Source organism: Balaenoptera physalus (genome assembly GCF_965194825.1).
Source record: "Balaenoptera physalus genome assembly, chromosome: 3".
Classification (NCBI taxonomy): Eukaryota; Metazoa; Chordata; class Mammalia; order Artiodactyla; family Balaenopteridae; genus Balaenoptera; species Balaenoptera physalus.
In genome coordinates this window covers 88,983,830-89,009,507 of record NC_138890.1, presented here as the reverse complement: position 1 = coordinate 89,009,507, position 25,678 = coordinate 88,983,830, and the positions used below count along the sequence as shown (strand labels likewise).

The window sequence follows — 25,678 nt, the reverse complement described above, 5'->3', positions numbered from 1 at the left end:
AGGAGGGGGCGGGGGTGGCGGGGCGGGGGGGGGGGCCCTCCTCTCAGTGGTTGGGACTGGGCCGCCCTCCGCCGGAAGCCGGCTACCTTCGGGCGCGTCCTGGCCTGGGTCCTAGGTGAGGTGCAGGTCCGGCGTTAATCCTCCTGCGAGCGAGCTGGAGTAGGAGCTGGGAGAGGCCGGGAGAGGCGTACGCTCTGGCCTGTGTTCCCCTTCCACGCGCAGGCTGTCTCTAGAAAATCTCTGATTTCTAAAAATCTCGGAGAACAACCGTGGTCGATTTTTGCCCACAATTCCACCTTCCTTTGCTGCGTGGAAAAAAAGGAAAAAAAAAAATTCCTAGTTTTCTTAGTTTGTCTTTATTATTTTCAAATGATTTCTTGTGTATTTCTTAGTTTTGTTTCTAATTCTTGCTAAAGAAGCTTCACGTGGTGGAAGCAGATGAAGGGAGCCCCTCACTGCGATTTCTTAAGCATTGGGCAGAGTATGGGATCAGGACGTATTTTTTCCCCCCATACAGAGCTAACAGCCTTTTTTTTTTTTCTTTTTTAAGGATCTAACATTTGCTCTACTACACTGTAGCCAACTCAGCTAACTAATTCATAAATTTATAAATACCAAGGGAGAGAGGAAAAATTATACCATTAGAACCACAAATATTAAAGATGAGAAGTTTATAGAGCCCCAAGTACTGAGTGAGTGCTACATTTCCCATTTGAAACTTGAGTAACTCTGTATGAGATAAATGGAAATAGCAAGGGAAAATGAAGTGATTGGTATATGTATTTATAAATGTAAAATTATCAACTTAAAAAGCCCCTTTTATGACTAGGTTTATTGAAGTGACATGCACTAATCTTTTTTTTTTAATTTTTTAAATTTTTAATTTTATTTATTTTATTAATTAATTTTTGGCTGTGTTGGGTCTTCGTTGTTGCGCGTGGGCTTTCTCTAGTTGTGGCGAGTGGGGACTACTCTTCGTTGTGGTGTGTGGGCTTCTCATTGCGGTGGCTTCTCTTGTTGTGGAGCACGGGCTCTAGGCGCATGGGCTTCAGTAGTTGTGACACTCGGGCTCAGTAGTTGTGGCTCGTGGGCTCTAGAGCACCAGGCTCAGTAGTTGTGGTGCATGGGCTTAGTTGCTCTGCAACATGTGGGATCTTCCAGGACCAGGGATTGAACCCATGTCCCCTGCATTGGCAGACGGATTCTTTTTTTTTTTTTTTTTTTTAGTTATTTCTGAGATATACATTTTAAAGTAATAACTAGAATTATAACTTATAACATTATACCAGAACACATAAGATTTTTAGAAATTTCATGTAATGTCTGAAACATTTATATTAACATATTTCCGTACAAATAACCCAAAGAAAGTTTAGTATTAGTTGTTTTTTTTGTTTGTTTGTTTGTTTTTTTAATACTGCAGGTTCTTATTAGTCATCAATTTTATACACATCAGTGTATACATGTCAGTCACAACTGCCCAATTCAGCTCACCACCATACCCACCCCACCATGGTTTTCCCCCCTTGGTGTCCATACGTTTGTTCTCTACATCTGTGTCTCAACTTCTGCCCTGCAAACCGGTTCATCTGTACCATTTTTCAAGGTTCCACATACATGCATTAAGATACGATATTTGTTTTTCTCTTTCTGACTTACTTCACTCTGTATGACAGTCTCTAGATCCACCCACGTCTCTACAAATGACCCAGTTTCGTTCCTTTTTATGGCTGAGTAATATTCCATTGTATATATGTACCACTTCTTCTTTATCCATTCCTCTGTCGATGGGCATTTAGGTTGCTTCCGTGACCTGGCTATTGTCAATAGTGCTGCAATGAACACTGGGGTGCATGTGTCTTTTTGAATTATGGTTTTCTCTGGGTATATGGCCAGTAATGGGGTTGCTGGATCATATGGTAATTCTATTTTTAGTTTTTAAAGGAACCTCCATACTGTTCTCCATAGTGGCTGTGTCAATTTACATTCCCACCAACAGTGCAAGAGGGTTCCCTTTTCTCCACACCCTCTCCAGCATTTATTGTTTGTAGATTTTCTGATGATGCCCATTCTAACTGGTGTGAGGTGATACCTCACCTCATTGTAGTTTTGATTTACATTTCCCTAGTAATTAGTGATGTTGAGCAGCTTTTCATGTGCTTCTTGGCCATCTGTATGTCTTCTTTGGAGAAATGTCTATTTAGGTCTTCTGCCCATTTTTGGATTGGGTTGTTTGTTTCTTTAATATTGAGCTGCATGAGCTGTTTATATATTTTGGAGATTAACCCTTTGTCCGTTGATTTGTTTGCAAATATTTTCTCCCATTCTGAGGGTTGTCTTTCCGTCTTGTTTATGGTTTCCTTTGCTGTGCAAAAGCTTTTAAGTTTCATTAGGTACCATTTATTTATTTTTGGTTTTATTTCCATTGCTCTAGGAGGTGGATCAAAAAAGATCTTGCTGTGATTTATGTCAAAGAGTGTTCTTCCTATGTTTTCCTCTAAGAGTTTTATAGTGTCTGGTCTTACATTTAGGTCTTTAATCCATTTTGAGTTTATTTTTGTGTATGGTGTTAGGGAGTGTTCTAATTTCATTCTTTTACATGTAGCTGTCTAGTTTTCCAAGCACCAGTTATTGAAGAGACTGTCTTTTCTCCATTGTATATCTTTGCCTCTTTTGTCATAGATTAGTTGACCTTAGGTGCGTGGGTTTATCTCTGGGCTTTCTATCTTGTTCCATTGATCTATGTTTCTGTTTTTGTGCCAGTACCATATTGTCTTGATGACTGTAACTTTGTAGTATAGTCTGAAGTCAGGGAGTCTGATTCCTCCAGCTCCATTTTTTTCCCTCAAGACTGCTTCGGCTATTCGGGGTCTTTTGTGTCTCCATACAAATTGTGTCAAATTTTAAGATGATTTGTTGTAGTTCTGTAAAAAAATGCCATTGGTAATTTGATAGGGATTGCATTGAATCTGTAGATGACTTTGGGTAGTATAGTCATTTCCACAATATTGATTCTTCCAATCCAAGAACATGGTATATCTCTCCATCTGTTGGTATCATCTTTAATTTCTTTCATCAGTGTCTTATAGTTTTCTGCATACAGGTCTTTTGTCTCCCTAGGTAGGTTTATTCCTAGGTATTTTATTCTTTTTGTTGCAATGGTAAATGGGAGTGTTTCCATAATTTCTCTTTCAGATTTTTCATCATTAGTGTATAAGAATGCAAGAGATTTCTGTGCATTAATTTTGTATCCTGCAACTTTACCAAATTCATTGATTAGCTCTAGTAGTTTTCTGGTGGCATTTTTAGGATTCTCTATGTATAGTGTCATGTCATCTGCAAACAGTGACAGTTTTTCTTCTTCTTTTCCAATTTGTATTCCTTTTATTTCTTTTTCTTCTCTGATTGCTGTGGCTAGGACTTCCAAAACTATGTTGAATAATAGTGGTGAGAGTGGACATCCTTGTCTCGTTTCTGATCGTAGAGGAAATGCTTTCAGTTTTTCACGATTGAGAATGATGTTTACTGTGGGTTTGTCGTATACGGACTTTATTATGTTGAGATAGGTTCCCTCTATGCCCACTTTGTGGAGAGTTTTTATCATAAATGGGTGTTGAATTTTGTCAAAAGCTTTTTCTGCATCTATTGAGATGATCGTATGGTTTTTATTCTTCAATTTGTTAATATGGTGTATCACATTGATTGATTTGCATATATTGAAGAATCCTTGCATCCCTGTGATAAATCCTACTGGATCGTGGTGTATGATCCTTTTAATGTGTTGTTGGATTCTGTTTGCTAGTATTTTGTTGAGGATTTTTGCCTGTATATTCATCAGTGATATTGGTCTGTAATTTTCTTTTTTTGTAGTATCTTTGTCTGGTTTTGGTATCAGGGTGATGGTGGCCTCATAGAATGAGTTTGGGAGTGTTCTTTCCTCTGCAATGTTTTGGAAGAGTTTTAGAAGGATGGGTGTTAGCTCTTCCTTAAATGTTTGATAGAATTCACCTGTGAAGGCATCTGGTCCTGGACTTTTGTTTGTTGGAAAATTTTTAATCACAGTTTCAATTTCATTACTTGTGATTAGTCTGTTCGTATTTTCTATTTCTTCCTGGTTCACTCTTGGAAGGTTATACCTTTCTAAGAATTTGTCCATTTCTTCCAGGTTGTCCATTTTATTGGCATAGAGTTGCTTGTAGTAGTCTCTTAGGATGCTTTGTATTTCTGCGGTGTCTGTTTTAACTTCTCCTTTTTCATTTCTAATTTTATTGATTTGATTCCTCTCTCTCTTTTTCTTGATGAATCTGGCTAATGGTTTATCAATTTTGTTTATCTTCTCAAAGAACCAGCTTTTAGTTTTATTGATCCTTGCTATTGTTTTCTTTGTTTCTATTTCATTTATTTCTGCTCTGATCTTTATGATTTCTTTCCTTCTGCTAACTTTGGGTTTTGTTTGTTCTTCTTTCTCTAGTTCCTTTAGGTGTAAGATTAGATTGTTTACTTGAGATTTTTCTCGTTTCTTGAGTTAGGCTTGTATAGCTATAAACTTTCCTCTTAGAACTGCTTTTGCTGCATCCCATAGGTTTTGGATCGTCGTGTTTTCATTGTCATTTGTCTCTAGGAGGTATTTTTTGACTTCCTCTTTGATTTCTTCAGTGATCTCTTGGTTATTTAGTAACGTATTGTTTAGCCTCCATGTGTTTTTGTTTTTTTCGTTTTTTTCCCCTGTAATTCATTTCTAATCTCTTAGCATCGTGGTCAGAAAAGATGCTTGATATGATTTCAGTTTTCTTAAATTTACTGAGGCTTGATTTGTGACCCAAGATGTGATCTATCCTGGAGACTGTTCTGTGCGCACTTGAGGTGAAAGTGTAATCTGCTGTTTCTGGATGGAATGTCCTATAAATATCAATTAAATCTATCTGGTCTATTGTGTCATTTAAAGCTTCTGTTTCCTTATTTATTTTCATTTTGGATGATCTGTCCAGTGGTGTAAGTGAGGTGTTAAAGTCCCCCACTATTATTGTGTTACTGTCGATTTCCTCTTTTATAGCTGTTAGCAGTTGCCTTATGTATTGAGGTGCTCCTATGTTGGGTGCATATATATTTATAATTGTTATATCTTCTTCTTGGATTGATCCCTTGATCATTATGTAGTGTCTTTCCTTGTCTCTTGTAACATTATTTATTTTAACGTCTATTTTATCTGATATGAGTATAGCTACTCCAGCTTTCTTTTGATTTCCATTTGCATGGAATATCTTTTTCCATCCCCTCACTTTCAGTGGCAGACGGATTCATAACCACTGCACGAGGGAAGTCCGACATGCACTAATTCTTAAATATTCTGCAATTAGAAGAGTTTCTATGTTATGAAGGCAATTTAGAAGATTATAGCAAGATGGTGAAGCCTGACTCCTTTTATATGCTTATTTTTCATTCGAGAGGCTTTTATCAGTAACCCAGATCTTTAAAAAAGAAGCCTAATTCCACTTATTTTCATGTGAGTACTCTAATAAATACCAATACTAAAATCAAATATTTCTTTGTGTTTAGATACAGATAGAAACATTCTTGCATGGATCAACAAAGAGGTATGGATAATTTAAACAGAAAAAAAAATAATAAAGTTGATGCCTTTGACTAGCTAAGAACCCTAAGGAATTCAGTTTCAGTTGGAAAACCTTAGAGCTATTTCAGAATACTTATTAACGAGCTTATTGTATTATCCATTTTAAGACTCTGTCTTGGCAATCTTTTATTCATAGTGGCTCCCTCTGACAACTTCCTCGTTTTGTTGCTGTGTGCATAATGATGTTCTTTATTATATCCAAGAGAGTTTTTGATGTTGGAATATGCAATGACTCAAGTTTCACTCTAGCAGCTTGAAAGAGTGATAATGAGGTGCTCTGTTTTTTACTCTGTTTATATGCCCCTTCCAGGTGTATAATTTCATTTAAAAGTTGATATTGTTCTTCTAGATTTTCTATTCAATAATGAAATGCAAAGCAATGATTGTTCCCCTAAGAACAACTTTAAGTTTTCTGAGAAATGTGATAAGGACTTTGCAGTGAACTCTGAAGGTATCTTTTTGGGAATTTAACACAATATGCTTCAAAGCCAAATAAAAAGGAAGGTTCTGAATTAAAAAGTGTGGATGAAAATCTATAATCTGGCACTAAATCAGTTGAGATGTAGTGGCAAAAAAAATTGCAAGAAGAAAGTGAAGATTCTGGTTGCCTGTAGGTTTTGTGAGTAGAGCTCAACTCCAGCTTAAAATTGTAGGAAGAATTACTTAGACCACAAAGACAGAAGGAAAAATGGTGTTTGAAGATGAAGAAGCTCAAGCAAGTAAAATACTAAAAATAATAGTAACAGTAACTAACACTTATAGAGCACGGTGCCAGGCACCATGATAAGCATTTTATGTGCATGGTGCCATTTAATCCTCACAACAACCCTGTGAAGTTGGCACTGTTGTTATCCTTATTTGACAAATGAGAGAATTAAGATTTAGTTAAGTAATTTCCCCAAGGCCACAAGCTGGGAAATTGTGGAGCAGGTTCTCAAACTTAGGTCTGTCAGACTTTTAGAGCTATTAAGAGATTTTTATATCAGCTATGCTATTTTTTACTTTGAAAGATCTGATCTCCCCTCCTTTTTGTCATTTTGCTTGGATGTTGATCATCTTTCTTTCCTCTCAGAATCACTCCTCTACTTCTGAATCAATGGACTTAACTGGCAAAGCAGGCCTAGATAACAGTTAAGCGGCTCTTGCATTAGATCATGTGAATTCAAATCACAATACCTGTACCAACAAGCTGTGAGACTATAAATCATGTATAAATCATGTATTTAACTTCTCTTTGCTTTTTTTTTTTAACATCTGTAAATTGGGATAATATTAGTGCCTACCCTACAGGGTTTTTGTGACTTAAATGAGACAGTGTGTGTAAAAGCACTTGGTACATATCTGAGCATATAATAAGTACTTAGTTTATATTATTTTTACTGGGACCCAATAGTGCATATGAAAACATTCTCTAACAAGATCCTGTGAAGAATCATAGGCCCAGCTGGTAGGAGAATGAAGTAAAACATTTACCTCCAGGCCCCTTTGGATCTTATGAGCAGTTCACTCAGGGTTGGGGAAGAGGAGATGAAATAAAAAATTATCAGTGACTAAATACAATCTATAACTGCTGTAGAAAAAGCAATTTCTGTGTATTTTATACCATTGGTGATGGACTAAGTACTAAAGAGTTCTTACTAAATTTAGACATTGATTAACATCATTAGATAGGCAGCAAAAGCTCAGGCTCACTCTGCATGGAAAGGATTTATAAAGAATGCTTTTTTTATATCAATCAAACAGTGCTTATTAAAGCAGGAAAAAAGTGCTGTTAAAGGTGCTAAAATAGAAGGCTTTTTTCCCTTTTTACTGCAGCCTCTCTTTCTTTCTCTCTCTCTTGAGATGTGCTTTTTATTTGCTACTAAATAAAAGAATCTTTAATTTTAAATTATTAGCATAAATTTACTGTTCTTTCTATGGTGTATTAACAATTTTAAACGCGAATATAAGAGCATTTAACTTATATGTAGAATCACCAAAACTACAGAATTCATATTACGTAGTTCATATATGAGTACAGTATATATTTCATTCTTACCAGAACAGTGTAAACTACACAAAACTAACTCAGTTTTTAAAATTTCACTTTTTGATGTGTGCACATCTATCAACCCTCTCTAGCTTTAGCTTGCTAATGAGTAAGAAAGGACAAAAAGGGAAAGTAACTATATGATGCCCTGTGTCCCCCTTTTCTCCTATGTCATCATTTTAGTATGAATAGTGGGCTAATACAGGAAGTAACACAAATAAGAAAAAATATGATAGGATTCCTTGCGTGTTCATGTTTCTTAGAATGCCATTGCCTTCTTTCTGCACTCGAAGCAAGTTCTGGTTTGAATGGAAAGCATACCCTCTCAGGCTTGTCAGTGTTCCTTTTAACTCAGTCATAGATGTAACACACTGACCTTGTGCTCACTTTGAACTCGCTGAACTCTCATGCACTGTGGGTCCACCGGAAGGCTGTACTCGCGAGGCATTGGGAATACTACTGAGAACAGAGTGGCAAGGAGCAGTGCAAACGCGTATCTTGCATATCTTCTCTGTTTACATGTATGTTCCATCGTTCCTTCAGACTTCAGTTACAAAACACAACTTCAAAGATAAAATTACTAAGAATTTCAAGATGGCGACAGGAGAGCATTAAATGAAGGACAAGGCCTTCTGAGTGTGGGGACATGTTCAATTATATTGTACCTGTGTTCACTTTGCTGAGTGGGCCCACCTTTCCTTAATGTGTATGTATTGGGAAGCTCTGTATATAGTAAGCCTATTATCTTAAAATATTTGGAGGAAATATCCATGTTACATATTTTCCTGGACTCTTGGAATACTGCTGCCCAGGATATTAATTTATTAAGGGCTCCTCATTTGGTCCTTAGCACTAATTCTAGGCCTAGCAAAGGGGGCTGCATTTAAATTTAGCAACTCGTGGCTTTTTGAAAAATGCAGTTGGGCTAAATGGCCTCCAGAATAGACAGAAGCTTCTGATTTTCAGAGAAAATGATAATACAGTAAGCTTTGGCAAAAACTGAAACTGAAGAGAATTGCTATTTCAACAAAATCGATAAAATATATAACAGAATTTTTCCATTTTTTAAATTTTCTATAACTGTGTACTTAGACAAATACATATTCACAGATCCATACAAGACATTATATATAGTTACAAAATATACTTTACCAGACCTGCCCTAGTTAGATATAACCTCCCTAAGGCTAAGATATAATGTAAGCAATTTTGAATCTGTAAGATAATGCCATCCATCCATAGTACTTATTATTTCAGTCAATAAAGTTTCATTTCATTCCATGGGAACATACTGCAATATATCAAGTGTCTGGCAAATACATTCAGGTTTTTAGTTAAAAAGAGGACCAGAATATAAGGGTATATTTATTAGTGTATACATTGTATTTTACAGGAAAGTAATAATGGCTGAGAAATGTTCATTCATTCATCCACTAATGGTCCAGACATATGGATTCTAGTTCATCTGGTCTTTGAAGTTTTCACAGAGCTGAGATTTGAGTTGAGCCTGAAAGAATGGAAAGCATTTCTTTAAAATCAGAGAGTTGTATGCTGCATATATGCCCTTCATCAGATGTGTGATTTGAAAATAGTTTCTGTGGCTTGTCTTTTCATTCTCCTGCCCATATCTTTCATAGATCAATTTTCTTTTCTAATTTTAATCAAGCCCAATTTACCAATTTTTTTCTTCCCCATGTAGTGCTTTCAGTGTTGTATCTAAGCACTCTTTCCTTAACTGAAGTTCACAAAGATTTTCTCCTGTTTTTTCTTCTGAAAGGTTTGTTGTTTTATTTTATATTTAGGTCTATGATCCATTTTGTGTTAGTTTTTGTATAAGGTGAGAGATATGGGTAAAAAACAAACCACCAGAAAACTTTTGCATGTCAATGGCCAATTGTTCCAGCAACTTGTTGAAAAGGCTGTCCTTTTCTCCACTGAATTGTCTTTGCACCTTTGCCAATAATCAACTGATCATGTTTACATGGGTATATTCTGGACTCTTTATCTATTCCATTGATCTGTATATCTATGTTTTCATTGATACCTCACTCTCTTGTTTATAGTAAGTCTTAAAATCAGGATAATAGTCCTTCAACTTTGTTCTTTCTTTCAAAACAACAATCCAATTTTTTAAAAAAATTTATATTTTCTTTTATTTATTTATTTATTTGGTTGCACTGGGTCTTAGTTGTGGCAGGTGGGCTCCTTAGTTCAGCTCACTGGCTCCTTAGTTGTGGCACATGGACTCCTTAGTTGTGGCATGTGAATTCTCAGTTGTGGCATGCATATGGGATCTAGTTCCCTGACCAGGGATTGAACCCAGGCCCATTGCATTGGGATTGTGGAGTCCTTAACCACTGTGCCACCCAGGAAGTCCCAACAACTACTGAAGCCCATGTGCCTAGAGCCCGTGCTCCACAGCAAGAGAAGCCACCACAATGAGAAGCCCGCACACCACAGTGAAGAGTAGCCCCTGCTTGCTGCAACTAGAGAAAGCCTGCACACAGCAACAAAGACCCAACGCAGCCCAAAAATAAATAAATAAATTAAATTAAATAAAAAATTTTTTAAATTAAAAAAAAAAGAATTAGTGCATGTCACTTCAATAAACCTAGTCATAAAAGGCGTTTTTTAAGTTGATAATTGTACATTTATAAATACGTATACCAATTACTTCATTTTCCCTTGCTATTTCCATTTATCTCATACAGAGTTACTCAAGTTTCAGATGGGATCTGTAGCGCTCACTTTCAGTACTTGGGGCTCTATAAACTTCTCATCTTTAATATTTGTGGTTCTAATGGTATAACTTTTCCCCTCTCCCTTGGTACTTATAAATTTATGAATTAATTAGCTGAGTTGGCTACAGTGTAGTAGAGCAAATGTTTGATCCTTAAAAAAGAAAAAAAAAAAAGGCTGTTAGCTCTGTATGGGGGGAAAAATAAGTTCTGATCCCATACTCTGCCCAATGCTTAGGAAATCACAGTGAGGGGCTCCTTTCATCTGCTTCCACCACGTAAAGCTTCTTTAGCAAGAATTAGAAACAAAACTAAGAAATACACAAGAAATCATTTGAAAATAATAAAGACAAACTAAGAAATACTAGGATTTTTTTTTAAATGGGCAAAAGCTTTGAACAGATACTTCACCAAAGAAGATATGTGGATGTCAAATAAGAACATAAAAAGATGCTCAACATTATTAGTCCATAGGGAAATGTAAATTAAAACCACAATAATATACCACTACACACCTTTCAGAATGAGAAAACAAACAAACCCACCAATCCACCTCCCCCTCCTCAAAAAAACACTTGACAATACCAAGTTTTGGTGAAAATGAGAAAAAATTGGAACTGTCATGCATTACTGGTGGGAATGTAAAATGGTGCAGCCACTTTGGGAAAAGTTTGGCAGTTTCCTACAAATATGTACTTACCACAGGACCTAGCAATCTCACTCTCAGGTATTTGCCCAAGTGAAATAAAAATGATCACATATATATGTGTTAATATATGATATTTGGTTTTCTCTTTCTGACTTACGTCACTATGTATGACACACTCTAGGTCCATCCATGTCTACAAATGACCCAATTTTATTCCTTTTTATGGCCGAGTAATATTCCATCGTATATATGTACTACATCTTCTTTATCCATTCATCTGTCGATGGGCATTTAGTTTGCTTCCATGTCCTGGCTATTGTAAATTGTGCATGGAATCTAGAAAAATGGTACAGATGAACCTATCTGCAGGGTAGAAATAGAGATGCAGACATAGAGAATGAATGTGTGGACATGGGTTGGGGAAGGGGGATGGGATGCATTGGGAGATTGGGATTGACTATATACACTACTATGTGTAAAACAGATAGCTGGTGGGAACCTGCTGTATAGCACAGGGAGCTGAGCTCGGTGCTCTGTGATGACCTAGATGGGTGGGATGGGGGGGTGGGGGTGGGAGAGAGGTCCAAAAGGGAGGAGATATAGGTATACATACAGCTGATTCACTTCGTTGTACAGCAGAAACTAACACAACATTGTAAAGCAACTCTACCCCAATTAAAAAAAAATGATCACACAGTAAAACCTGTATGTGAATGTTTATAGTAACTTTATTCATAATAGCCCCAAACTGGAAAAAACCCAAATGTCCCTGAACTGAGAAATGGATGAACAATGAAATACTACACTGCAATAAAATGAGAGAAACTGCTAAGACATGCTATAACATAGATGAATCTCAAATGCATTATTCTTAGTGAAGAAGTCAAACTCAAAAGGCTATATACACTATGACTGCAATTATATGACATTTTGGAAAAGGCAAAACTATAGAGATGAAGAACAGATCAGGAGTTGTGTGAGGATAGGGTTGACTACAAAGGGGTAACATAAAGAGACTGTGTGTGTGTGTGTGTGTGTGTGTGTGTGTGTGTGTGTGTGGGCAGGAGAGGTTTGGAACTGTCCTGCATCTTATAGGGGTGGTGGTTTGATGGCTATGAAATTCTCAAAACTCATAGAACTGTACACCAAAAACAGTGAATATTACTGTATATAAATTTAAACTACATGCGGAGGTGTAAAGTATTCTATTGCTGAAGGGAAATGGGGAAAGGTAACAGTGAGGTGGGAGGGAAGTCTGGATAGTTAAATTGCTTGTAGATTTGTAAAGGCTGAAGTCAAGGTTAGGAAACTAGATTTACCTCTAAGTTAAAGCATTTGAATGTGGAAACATCAAAATGAAAATGATGGTTAGGTGGCTTAAATCTGTTGACAATGTGTACCATAAAACCTTAGGGAAGCAGTCAAGGAAACCAGTTAAGAACTGATAAGGGCTCCCCTAAGGGTAAAAAACTTATGTTTGAATAGGAATTTATATACTGAAAATTCATTCGTTTACTCTATCTCAATTTATTGTCATAAGAACCAGTGAAGTTAGAATTATTATTTGAAATTAATAGATATAAAAATGGAGGCTCAGAATGGTTAAGGGATTTGCTTAAGTTCATAGTATAAAACTGTGAAGCTAAGACCCAAATCTTAGTTGTTTGATTCTTTCCAGTTCTCTTTATTTTCTCACATTTTATTCATTTCCTTCCTGGCATTTATCAAATCTATAGATGGTCTGTTAATTTGTTTTCTTGCTTATTGTCTGTATCTCCTACTTGACTTCAGGTGAAGAGCCTGCCTCTGCAGTTTCCTGTCATATCCTCAGAACTTCTCACACTGTTTGACACATAATAGGTGCTCAAGAAATATTTACTGAGTGAATAACCATCCAAGTTAGAAGGCAGATTATGTCTGGTTTTATTCTTTTTACCATGTATGCTATATGCAGTGATAGAGACAGGTGTTCCTTTTCCTTGTCCTGTTCTTTATCCCAGTAGTTCTTAAACTGGCTGTGCAACAGATTCACCAACAGACTTTTTTTTTAATGTTTATGTTTATCAAAGCTATGCAAGTGAAATGATAGCCCAAGATTGATAACCTCCAGCCCTAACCACTGTTACTTTTCAGTTCCCATCCTCATCCCCATAGTTGAACTCAACTTCTCAACACTGGTGTTTATCCTTCCTAGCATGAAGCAGGCTTTGAATACCCTGCCTTGATTTTTTCAGAATTAGCAATTATCTACTAACTTCCTACTATGGAAGAAGAGGATTTAGCTCTCTTACATTATTTCCACTCAAGAGTTTCCTTTACTCTATTCCTACAATATTGTAGGAATTATCGTATTGTAATTTTTTGTTAAATCAACATTCAGTGCGTAGAATAGGATGATTATGTAATTATCTTTTTAGGCTGAGTCACATGTACACTATGGTTGCATTTTTTAATGTAAAATTTTTTTAAATAAATTTCTTTTCCTGTGACTAATAATTGCTTCATCTTTTATATGCCTACTCTTTAAGTCATCTCCAAATTGTGTCATAATGCTAATACATCTCTCCTTGTAGTAAAATGCATCAGGTAATGTATTGATCCCATTATTGTTTTTTTGTTGTTGTTGTTTTTTTCTTGGAAACATCAGTTCTGGAGACTTCCATTCTGCTGCCTCAGTCTCTACTGGCTGCTTTTTAGGCCCCTCATACAGTTATTTTCCTGGAAATTTCCTTCACCATCATTCTAGGCATTCCCTTTTCCTTTCTCCACTGTTGATCCATGTCTTCATCTCTCTTTTTTCAATCCCTCTTTTTGGTGGAAAACACTTTTAAGTATCTTCCTAAGAAGAGGTTTCACAGGAAGAAAACTTTCTGAGATCTTGCATATCTGAGGATACCTTTATTTTGCTGTTAGACTTGATTGATGGTTGGGTTTATAGGAAATTCTAAATTGTAAATAATCGCCCTTTGGAATCTAAAGATATTGCTCTATTTTCTTCTAGTTTCCAGTATCATTGTTGAAAAGTCCAGTGCCATTCTCTATTATCATGCCTGATTTTTTGTCTGCAATCTGTTTGTTATTCTATTTGAAGCATTTAGGGAATTTTCTTTATCTCTGCTATTCTGATATTTTAGGATTACGTGAGTCTTTTTCATTTATTTTTCAGACACTCACTAGATCCATATGATTTGGAAAAACACTTCTTTCAGTTCTGTGGAAATGCCTTTCTTTGATAATTCCACCCCTCCTCCGTTCTCCTCCTTTTCTTTTTTTATAACTTTTATAGTTTAGCTGTACAATCTCCTGGATTCATCCTAAATTTCCTTTTATCTCATATTTTTCAATTGTATTTTTGATCTTCTTTTGAGACTTCTCAACTTCATTTTGTCATCTACTACTGAATTTTAAATTTTATTTTTTAATTTCCAAAACTCATTTTTTTCCCTCTGAATATTTCTTAAAAAAAAAAAAAGCATCCTCTTTTTATTCATAGAATTTCTTTCTTTAATGACATTGCTCATAGTTCTGAAATTTTCTTCTGCTCTCTGCTTTGGTTTTGTTCAACTCTCCCCCACCTCTTCCCATAATTTTTTCTGTTTGTTTTGGTGTCTGATTTTCATGACTGGGTTTCCTCAAAAGTGTGGTGATCCCCAAATGTCTCCTCATATTTAAGAATGAGAGAAGCAACCTGCATGCTTGGAACTTGTGGATTGGTAGACTTCATTTTTGATGTGATTAGGCAAGGAATCACAATGTTGGAAGATTCTCCCCTCCCCTCCACTATCCGTGAAAGTATTTTCCTTGGGCCAGTCAGTTTCCTCAGAAAGTGTTGACCTTAAAAACAAAAGAGCCAGCTATTTTACCAGCAAAATAAGTTTATTTGGGAATAGCAGAGAATTTCAATTTGGGACAAGCAAACTGTGGTAAACCATAGGTAAATCTGGAGAGCCGAGGAGAGAGACTTGCTTTTTTAGAAGAAAGGAGGAAATTGGGGAGGCTGTGGTGGTTCTTCACAGGCTTCAGGTAGTGGGCAGCTTGTTGGGTCAGAAGGCTACAAACTGTGGTGAGTGATACCTGCGCGAGAGCTCCCCCTTCAGGGCTTCCCAACTCCACTTTAAATGAGGTTTCACACACATGAAAGGACGCTCAACATCACTGATCATTACAGAAATGCAAATTGAAACTGCAATGAGATATCACCTCACACCTGGCAGAATGGCCATCATCAAAAAATCTACAGACAACAAATGCTGTAGAGGATGTGGAGAAAAGGGAACCCTCTTGCACTGTTGGTGGGAATGTAAATTGATACAGCCACTATGGAGAACAGTATGGAGGTTCCTTAAAAAACTAAAATTAGAACTACCATATGACCCAGCAATCCCACTACTGGGCATATACCCTGAAAATACCATAATTCAAAAAGAGACATGTACCACAATGTTCATTGCAGCACTATTTATAATAGCCAGGACATGGAAGCAACCTAAGTGTCCAACGACAGATGAATGGATAAAGAAGATGTGGCACATATATACAATGGAATATTACTCAGCCATAAAAAGAAACAAAATTGAGTTATTTGTAGTGAGGTGGATGGAGCTAGAGTTTGTCATACAGAGTGAAGTAAGTCAGAAAGAGAAAAACAAATACCATAAGCTAACACATATATATGGAATTAAAAAAAAAAAGGTTCTGAAGAACCTAGCGGCAGGACAGGAATAAAGACACAGACATAGAGAATGGACTTGAAGACACAGGGAGGGGGAAGGGTAAGCTGGGATGAAGTGAGAGAGTGGCATGGACTTATATACACTACCAAATGTAAAATAGATAGCTAGTGGGAAGCAGCTGCATAGCACAGGGAGATCAGCTCTGTGCTTTGTGACCACCTGGAGGGGTGAGATAGGGAGGATGGGAGGGAGATGGAAGAGGGAGGGGATAGGGGGATATATGTATGCATATAGCTGATTCACTTTGTTATACAGCAGAAACTAACACACCATTGTAAAGCAATTATACTCCAATAAAGATGTTAAAAAAATTGCATTTCTTAGCATGGTGCTTGGCATATGGCAGGCAGTTTTTAAGTTGGGAGTTAATAGGTGAGAACTGAGAGAATTGTTGAAGAACTAGAAAGATTCTTACTCTTTTCACATATCTGAGTTCCTTAAAACTCACACACACACACACATACACACACACAATGTATAGCAAACAATTCTATTTTTCACACCAGACTTTTATTTAAAGCTACTTTCTGCACATATGTAATAACAAATTCATAAACCACATCTTTCCAGATTTAGATTTTCTTTGTATAAAGATAGAGAAATCCTAAGGTTCTTGGAAAAGATATGCCTTGGTGAAGCAATTCCCAAAGTTGTATTTTGGCTTTGTCTAACCATATAATGCATAAACATTCATCGATTTCTTTCATATTGACTTGACATATACCACAGTATTTAATATTCATAGAAAATTAATTTCTTTTCTATTTTAAGAGGTTTATTCACATAAGTTTAGTTTGTGCAGTTAACAGTCATTACAAAATACATACCAAACATTAACTTTATTATTTCTGACTCAAAATGTATTTTTAGTTCGGCAACACATTATCATCTAATGTGAGGTCATTTTTGAAAACAAATTAAAAACTAGAAACTAATTACTTTCTTTAACTTCATAGTCTTGATATTTTAGGCACAGGTATTTTTTGGGGAATATAAATAAAAACAAAATGTTCTCCCAACCCAGAAATTCTCTCCACAAACGCAGTGGAGAAATAATACTTTTCTTATTGAATAAGCATTACACCAGAATGTGATGTGCATTGCAGGCAATCTGCAAAGAGACTGCAAAGACAGAAAGCAATCTCACCCTTTTATACAGCCTAGCAGATACAACCCATTACGTATGTTTTCAAGATAAATAATAACTAGTCATCAAGTAATAGGCCTTGATAACATTGCACACATAATTCATCTTGACTTTATTTCGTAATTGGGGTGACCATCAGAGTTAGCTAATAAGCATTATCCACAGGAAAAACAAATGTCTCATCTTTATGACAGAAGGTAGTTTTGCAACTTGGAAAAATTTGCCCACAAAGTTAGGCTCCTACTATCCCATAGAAACTGGGAGAGAGAGGTGCTATCTCTCTCTCTCTCTCTTTTAATTGAGGTATAATTGACATATAATATTACAATACTTTGAGGTGTACAACATAATTCCATATTTGTATATATCTCTAACTGATCACCACAGTAATTCTAGTTAACATCCGTTACCATATATAGTTACACAATTTTTTTCTTGTGATGAGAACTTTTTAAGATCTACTTTCCTAGCAATTTTCAAATATGCAATACAGTATTATTAACTACAGTCATCATGCTATTACATTCCTATTTTTTATTTTATAACTGGAAGTTTGTACTTCTTGACCATTTTCACACATTTCACCCACCTCCCACCCCCTGCCTCTGGCAACGACCGATTTGTTCTATGTATCTGAGGTTTTTTTTGTTTTTTTTTTAATTCCACATATAAGGGAGATCATATGGCATTTGCATTTCTCTGTGACTTATTTCACTTAGCATAATGCCCTCAAGGTCCATCCATGCTGTTGAAATGGCAAGCTTTCATTCTTTTTTTAAGGCTGAATAATATTCCATGCTGTATATATATGTATACCACAACATCTTTATCCATTCAAGGGCGCTAGCTCTCTTGACATTTGCATTTCAAAGAGATAGTTCCCAGGTCCTTGAGAAACACATTTCTGGGATATAACGCTAACAAAACACAAAATGACAGACCTATCCAGTCTTCAAAATAATTTATATACATTTCAAAGAGATGAAAAAGTATACAACAATTACCAGTTTTCTAAGGCAAGTGCTCTAAGAAAGGGAAATCCCTTCTTCCATATCCAATAGGGAGAATTAAGCTTTTTTAAAAAAATTTTTGTCTTTACATTTGTCTAGTTGGTTATGTGTAACCTTTGTAATTTTACTTAACCTTTCTCAACAGTAGAATAATTTAAGAATAAAATAAAAGGTCTTTTAGGCTTAAAAAAATACAAATAAACAATTAAAACCCCCATAACACAATGGAAAAAAAATAAAATTCTTGTCTTTACAGCACGTTTTGGTTTCTTTAAAAGAGTAGACATGAAAAGTCCTGTTTAAAATTTGTCTATGTGTAGGGGCGTTTACTACAGTAAAATACTCTGTTTAGAAATTATTAATTATGAACTAATTATTCACTCTTCTTTGGCTCCCATTGTAATACACAAGTTTTGGAGGAGGAGGGTCGAGATAGGGTTGACCTTAGAATTTGCTCCAGGCAAAGAATGTGGTTCAACCAATGCAGTGTACGATACAATGCCTTAAAGAGTCGGCTACAGAAACATACCCTGCAATAGTGACTAATAACACCTATCATACTGTTACAGATCACCTACGTCTCTTTGTTTAGCTCAAATTACTCATTTTCCACTAAATTCTTTTGGTGAAGGACGCTTCAGAAACAACCCTCACTGGAGGAGCAAACCAACTTCGGTTCTTCACGCATGCTAGACTCTGGAAGAGGTAAGAACTTACTATAGGAGACTACTCACAGGACCTGCTGTACACTTTTTAATAGCATCCATCACAACTCCAGCATTGTCTAACCTTTTTTTTAAAGAAGGTCTCAGGCACTGGGAATTACAGGAATGAGAAAGACACTGTTCCCGCCTTTCAGGCACTTCAAGCCGAAAACTAGTTTAGAAGAATCAACGTTACAATAGATGCAAGTAAGATATATACAGAAAAAGTGACTGATTCGAAGGGGTGAAGGATGCGTATTTAGGGGTGGAGGGTCCGCGCCCCCAAAGCAGCTTCCGTTCCCGGAGATTTCAGCTCCCGGGATCACCCAGCACCCCGCGGGCACCATTAACATTTTAATCACGTCTCCGTCCCCACCCTCCGAATTCCTTTCCGGCAGCCGACCCGCCGGGTAGTCCCTTCCAGGCGGCCCCAGCTTATCACCCCCGGCCCGGCCACTTCCCGGCCGCGGCCAGGCGAGCCTCCCAAAGTTTCCTGTGACGCCGCCGCCCGCCTCCGGCCGCATCCCGCCCAAACTCCCACCCCGGCAGCCCTGGACACCGGCTAGAGAGGAGCGAGTTACAGGGACGAGAAGAGCTGCGCCACTAGGAGGGCCGCGCGACCCCACCCAAGCTGGGGAGCGGGCCCGGAGGGCGGCGGCCGACGCTCCACGCCTCCCCTCGCCACGCCCGCAGACCCCAGTCCGCGCGCGCCCACCGGGCCTGGTGCCCGAGCCCCACCCCTCCGGGGTCCAGGCCAATCGGCCGCGCCCCGCCTCCTGGGAGGTGGTGGAAGAGGGGGTTGGGGGTCGGGAGGCAGTGCCCGCCTTCGGCGGGTGCCCATTGGCTGAGGCCTCGAGGGTGCCCGGAGACCGGAGTGCAGCTGGATTGGCCGCGGAGGCTCGTGACAGCAGCGCTCATTGGCTGTGGCGGCCCCCGTGACGCGGGGTGGCGACTGGCTCCCGTGTCTGAGGGGCTCCTGCTTGTCAGGTTCTAGATAGGTGAGTTTCGCGCCGCCCGCGGCAGGCGCTGTTACCCGGGGCAACGCCGGGGGAGGGGGGAAGAGTAGGGAAGGCCAGCCGAGAACTGGGGCAACACTCCCTGCCCGCACTGGGGCGCCTGGGGCTCTGCCCTGGCTGCGGCGGCTGCGCCGGCTGCGCCGAGGGCTCTTTCTCCGCCCTCAGCCAACCCCCCCTCCTGCCCCCGGCTGCGGGGTCTCCCGTCCATCCTGCGCCCGCGGCGGCGCATTCCTGTTTGTGGCTTGGGCCGGGCTGCCCACCCGGCCGGGCGAGGCCCGCCCTTCCCACCCACCCGGGACTGGAGGCTGAGGGGGCGGGTGCCGGCGCGAGAGGGCTGAGGCGGGCGCGACGGCTCCGCCCAGTCGCCGGGTCTGGGGTTTGCGGGGTGTGGGGGCGGTGCTGGGAGTACTGTGGGCACCGCCCATCACGCCCGCACCCCCTTTTCTCGGCGCGATCCCCTCGGCGCGGGCCTCGGGCTGGGCGGCCACCCCCAATCCCTAGGTGTTCCCTCAGCCCCTTCCTACCGCTGGGGCCTTGCGGTCTCCCTGGACAGGCACAGTCCGCCCCCAGCTCTTCTCTCTTGTCAGCTTCCCCACCCCCTGCTTTTATCCCCCACCTTCCGTCCCTACTCCTGTCTTGGCCAGGAGTGACCCTCAAGAGATAGTGTGAAGCTAGCGCAGGCGGGGCAATTTCTGTTCTGTTCTCTTTGCCATTTACGGTTGAGGAGGTGTTTGGAGTCACCTTCGGGTCAGCTTTCTGGTTAGTCTCCTTTAGGATCAACTTTCTGAAACACGCTAATTGAGTTGGTTTTGGTAGGGTGGTACGTCTTGCACAAATTAACTGTGAAGTTGTCGCTTTTGTGTGTGTGTGTGTACATTTGTGATTTTGATATATAGTGCAATGTCTAATAATTTATTAAGGCTGGCACTTTCATTTTCGATTGCTTTATGGTTAAAAAACCTTAATCTTTTTAATTCATAAGAAGCTGCATATATTCGTAGTAGTCTCACTGTAAATTTGACATAAATTACTCTGGGTGTAGTGCCATTTTTTTCTCTTTCTCCAGATGTTTTAAAATACTAAAAAAATTTCTTAAATGGAATAACAACGATATAAAAGTGTAACAGAAAAATCAATAAGAATAGACCAAATCTATTTTAGTGATTAAAGACTGGAAAGTACTTTTCCACCTAGGGAATGGGGACAGGATTTTAAAAAACTATTGCAAAGTATAATTATTTCACTGTGCAGTGTTCTGGTGTATCTACCTATATAGGCTTTAGGAAGACATACTTGTGAAGAGCCACACATTTGTCAGTGAATGCAAAGGAGGGCTCAGTGTATGTTTTGTGATCTGGGGAATCTTTTCTGCTAGTTCTCTTGAGCCAAGTGAACTGTTTTCAGAGGTACTGGAAATATATTAAGGGAGTACATAGGCATACTTGGAAACCTTTCTGCAGTTTCTTCCATGAAAGACCTTTGGCGAAGATCTGTTTCTCTTCCATACTGATGGTTGGCAGCATTAAATATATACCATGTAAAATTATTTAGGGTCCGGTTAATGCAGCTTCTGCACTATTTCAGCGTTTGATGTCAGTAGTTGAAGAAATAATTCAGGCTTTTGGTAGACCCTTCCTTTTCATTTCATCTTCAACTGTTATGTAGCTATAACTCTGGTCTATGAACATTTCACATTTGCCTTTTTTTTCTCCAGTATTTCACTATGAAAAATTTCAAACAATGTAGGCAAGTTCAGATGTGCTGTGAATACTCACCATCTACACAGCAATAACATTTTCAGGACAGCTGTTACATGGTATATACTAAGGAACAGAGGAACTGAAATTATCAAGTTTGAAAACCAGCATAATATATGTATCAAACCAAAATATTGTGAAGTGCTTATTTCCGTTTGTAGATGGTAATAGTGTTATAAAAACTGTAGTAATTGAATTCCATGAGACTATTATAAAGCAGTCCTGTGAGTAGGAAGTCATCTTTATAAATCAAGGCCTTGGTGAGTTAACTGTGTTTTGGTAATCAGAAAAAAAAAAGGAAATCTAATGAACTTGTTATACAAATAAAAGTCTTGTTTTAAAATTGGACTCTTGTGTTAATAGATTATAGTTTTCTACTTGATTTTTAAATAAGCGTCTTCTATTGAAGACAGGTCGAAGGGACTGTCAATTATGCACTGTTTTGGTAACATACTTAATAAATTGGGTCATCTTATGTATGTTGTTTTGGAATAAGAATGTGTTTTTGTAATGGAAAAAGAAAGCTTACAAGTGTGAACTTTTTTTAATATAACTTTTCCATGGAAAGTGAAGTAATTTAGAGAGATTTAAGTTAATTTTGATAGGACTCAAAACTATCTTGCGTGTTGTTTCATGGTGTTGCTAAAGGAATATTTTAATACAGAACTTCAATTTGTGATAAAAAGAATAAGAAATTGGTATAAATTCACATATGTGTATATTATAATTTTCCCATACTAAGGAAATTCCTGCACTCTTCTTTAAGTATGTGAATCCTGCTTTTCAGTTTTAGTATGCTCTAAGTCTGTTTTTCATACTTTGCTCAGTTAATAACTAATTTCTGAAATAGTGAAATTGAGCTATGTCTCAGAATTTATAGATCTTTGGATTGCCTCATTATTATTTTTCCATATCTCATTTGACTTTGGCATGCTTATGTGTGGTTTATTTTTCATGCCATGCCATTGAGAGATAGAAGGGAACAAGCAGGTCATAGTTTTGGAACTTTGGAAAGAATAAGATGTTCAGATATTTTTTAATCAAAGCTCCAACTTCCCCACCCCCCCGCCCCGCCTTCCTCCCTCTTTCCTTTTTTCTTGCTCTCCTGTTTTTATTATAAAAGTTAAATGCTTTAAAATCAATTCAGAAAACTATACAGAAAAAAAAGTCATCAGTAATTCCACGATAGTTAATGTTTTGAAATAACTGAAACTTTTGTTTCTTCTGTAACACTCTACCAATCATTGCAATTTTATGGTCTTCATTGCAGTGTGTCAGCACTTATATGTAAACTTGGAGGAGTTCCTGAACTTGAGACTCAGTTAGCCTAAATTAGAAGAAGACTCCAAAATCTGGAGGAAAAATGGAAAAGAATCAATAGAGGACAGATTAGAGTCAGAACAAAAGAATCAGACCCAAGCAATTACCCACTTTTTCTTTTTTCTTAAGTATAAATATAGTTCTAGTTAACCTATGAAACTGTTGTATGACTGACAAAATATGGAGCCTCTCAGGTTTTTTCTTTGGAATTCAAAGTCTCCAGGTAAGATGAAGTTTACTTAGTGCCTGTCTACAGAAGTTTTCGGAGTTTTCTATTTGGGGGCAATATTTCATATTCAGCTTTTTAAAAATTTAATGTCATGCATGATTTGGAATTATTTCCTAAATATTCATTTATACTTATCAAACTATGACTAATTTTTAGCCTATACATTATCACCGCTCACTATAAGCTTAATACTGTTTCCTCCTTTAGAAGGTTTTAATTAAAAGACTGAAAAGTTCAATGTATGTGTTTCTTGTGAGATAGCAGGGTATAGTGAAAAGAAGAGTCATTTATTTTGGAGCCAGATAATCTGGGTTTCAGTCAGAAATTAGGATTTTCTTTTGTGGGATCTTGGGCAAGTTTCTTAATCTCTTTAAACCATAGTTTCCTCATCTGTAAAATGGGGATGATATAATTGCCTCACAAGGTCGTTATGAAGAAGAAATGAGACAATTGAGGTAAAATGACTGAATTTAGGGAGTGTTCAGCATTCACGTTCAGTTCCTTTCATGGTAATTTTCATTGCATCTCTTCTAGTATTACTGTGTTTATTCTATGATACTAAAAGTCCCTAAGTTTTAGACTTTGGACATTAAAATAATGTACATTAAGCTTACTTAAATTGAATGATATTTACATTTGTACAAACCAAATAATTAGAAATATCTCAGATTAGCTGGGTATTTTTTTTTTTTTTTAGCTCTTGGGTTACTGTATCTCAGTAGCGATAATCAGAAATTTACCTTAACTGATTTTTACCTCAAAATATGTCCAGTTTGTCTGAATTCCTGAATTATTTTTCTTTCACATTAGATTATCATCTGTTTTTGGATGGTTTCCCTGAATTCCTTTCCTTTGAACCACAAATATTTGCTTAAAAGTGGTACAGAAAAGCTAAATGTTACCTTCTTAAATCTCTAACTAATGCTCCCTGCCGCCTTAAATTACATTTACTTAATCTTTTTAAAAGTTAAACTTTATTTTCAAATGTAATAATACACAAAACTCTTAATTGAAAGTTTTCTGTCTCCTACAGAAATCTCCTATATGATTATTTTTTAGGGAGCAACATTTTACAGATACCCCTATTTCAAAATGTGTGTTCAGTAAGTATGGGGTTCTGATTCTTAAAGAACACACACTTATAGTTTAAATGCACAGACCAGCCTATAGTTATTGAGTGTTGTGAAGCAAGCACTGAACTGGTAAAAAGTTAGGATTGGAACTAAATAGTCCTTATTGTCTCATCCAGCAGTAAAAGAAAGATTTTGTGATCTAAGTCAATGATTCTCAATATTTTTTCCCACCCAAGTACAAGATATGTACATGTGTGACATATTCTAATACGTAGTTTTCTAGTATGCCCTCTATAATTCCATCTTATCCTCTCCCACTCTAGGAAGCATATCAGAATGCAAGTGATTGAGAATGACACTATTATAGGGATAAACTTGAATCTACTCTGATTTATTGAGAAAAGTGAGTCATTAAAAAAAAGGTAAATAACTATTATTAGTAACAAATACTTGAGACACACCTTATAGTACTATCTTTGAGACCCAAGTTATTTCTGCATTTTCCTGAAATGAATGCTTCTTCACTTTTTCTTATCAGTGTTGTAATGCTTATATAAGAAGAGATTACTAATTTTATGTAATTGATAGTGAAGAGCCTTACATTTTAAAGTCAGAGTAAATAAAATAACATTATCATAGAAAAATTGAAATTAGTTTTCCAGTGTAAGTTATTTTACTTGCAGAAAAGGTATTTCCATAGTGGGACAAATGGTTTTAGGAAAAGGGGAAACTCTTAATAGTAGAATATTTATATTCTAGGTGTTTAGTATATAAAAATGCTCTTTAGAGCGGCTCAGTCAGAAAAATTTCTTTAAAATTACATTTCTGTGAATGAAATTGCTCTTGAATAGTTCATCCTACATAGAAGTAGTATGTATAATATACAGTTTGAGGTGAAGACTTAGAAAAACTATGTTCATTAGACCCTTAACATTAGCAAGTGGTATTTCTTGAAATCTTTGTGGACCTAGGATATAACTACCTTCATAAAATACAGATTTAATTGAAAAATTTAGTTGATCTCTCCAGACCCTTAATGATTCTATAAATAGGACTCTGTCGTCAAAGTTGTTAAACAATTTTTTGCTTCTAAAATGAAGGCTGGATGATTTTCATTACATCATTAGTATACATGCAGAGTTTCTTATTCTTGGTTTTTTTGCCCTGGGGTTTGTAGAACAAAAGAGTGTTTTTGGCTTAATCGCAAAGCCTGCTGCACTGTCACAAAGTTGAAGAGTTAGTCGTTGGTCACTGAAATGCTTGATGCTTGCTGCTGTTTCTTGGTCATGGTTTGACAGGAGTTGGATACTTCAGGAGTTTGTGTCCCTTCTACTCTCTGTATGTCTTCAGCTTGGGAAGATTTCCCAAGCTTCTCCTGTCAGTTGTTGGAACTTTTTGTTATTATACCAAGAATAATGCATTTGACTCTTCTGCCAATATTCAGTTTTGGTAACAAATGGTTCAATAGCCACCCTAGCAGCCACATGACTTCTTACTTCGTGAGAATGTTTATACAGTGCTCTGACTTTCTCTTGAATTATATTTCCTTCAGAATCACATGCTTTCTATATACATTCGTATACAAGTTAGCCATCATTTCAACTTTTCAGTAAGGTTTTAAAATTTTGCTTTGGTAGGAGC

The 25,678-nt window shown here is 37.5% G+C and overlaps 1 protein-coding gene across 13 annotated transcripts in view; it reads left to right on the top strand.

The window, feature by feature from the left end:
• The first annotated feature begins 16,124 nt into the window (after nucleotides 1–16,124).
• FER (FER tyrosine kinase) overlaps nucleotides 16,125–25,678 on the top strand; it is a 441,496-nt gene continuing 431,942 nt past the window's right edge. For 5 of the 13 annotated variants that reach the window (XR_014261909.1, XM_082455759.1, XM_082455760.1 and 2 more), the window contains exon 1: nucleotides 19,492–19,640. The gene's annotated coding sequence lies outside the window, so the exon portion shown is untranslated. Of the gene's footprint in view, nucleotides 18,644–19,491; nucleotides 19,641–19,680; nucleotides 20,418–25,678 lie in introns of those variants that run through there. The other 8 variants (XR_014261910.1, XM_082455752.1, XM_082455753.1 and 5 more) reach the window with 5 other exon arrangements.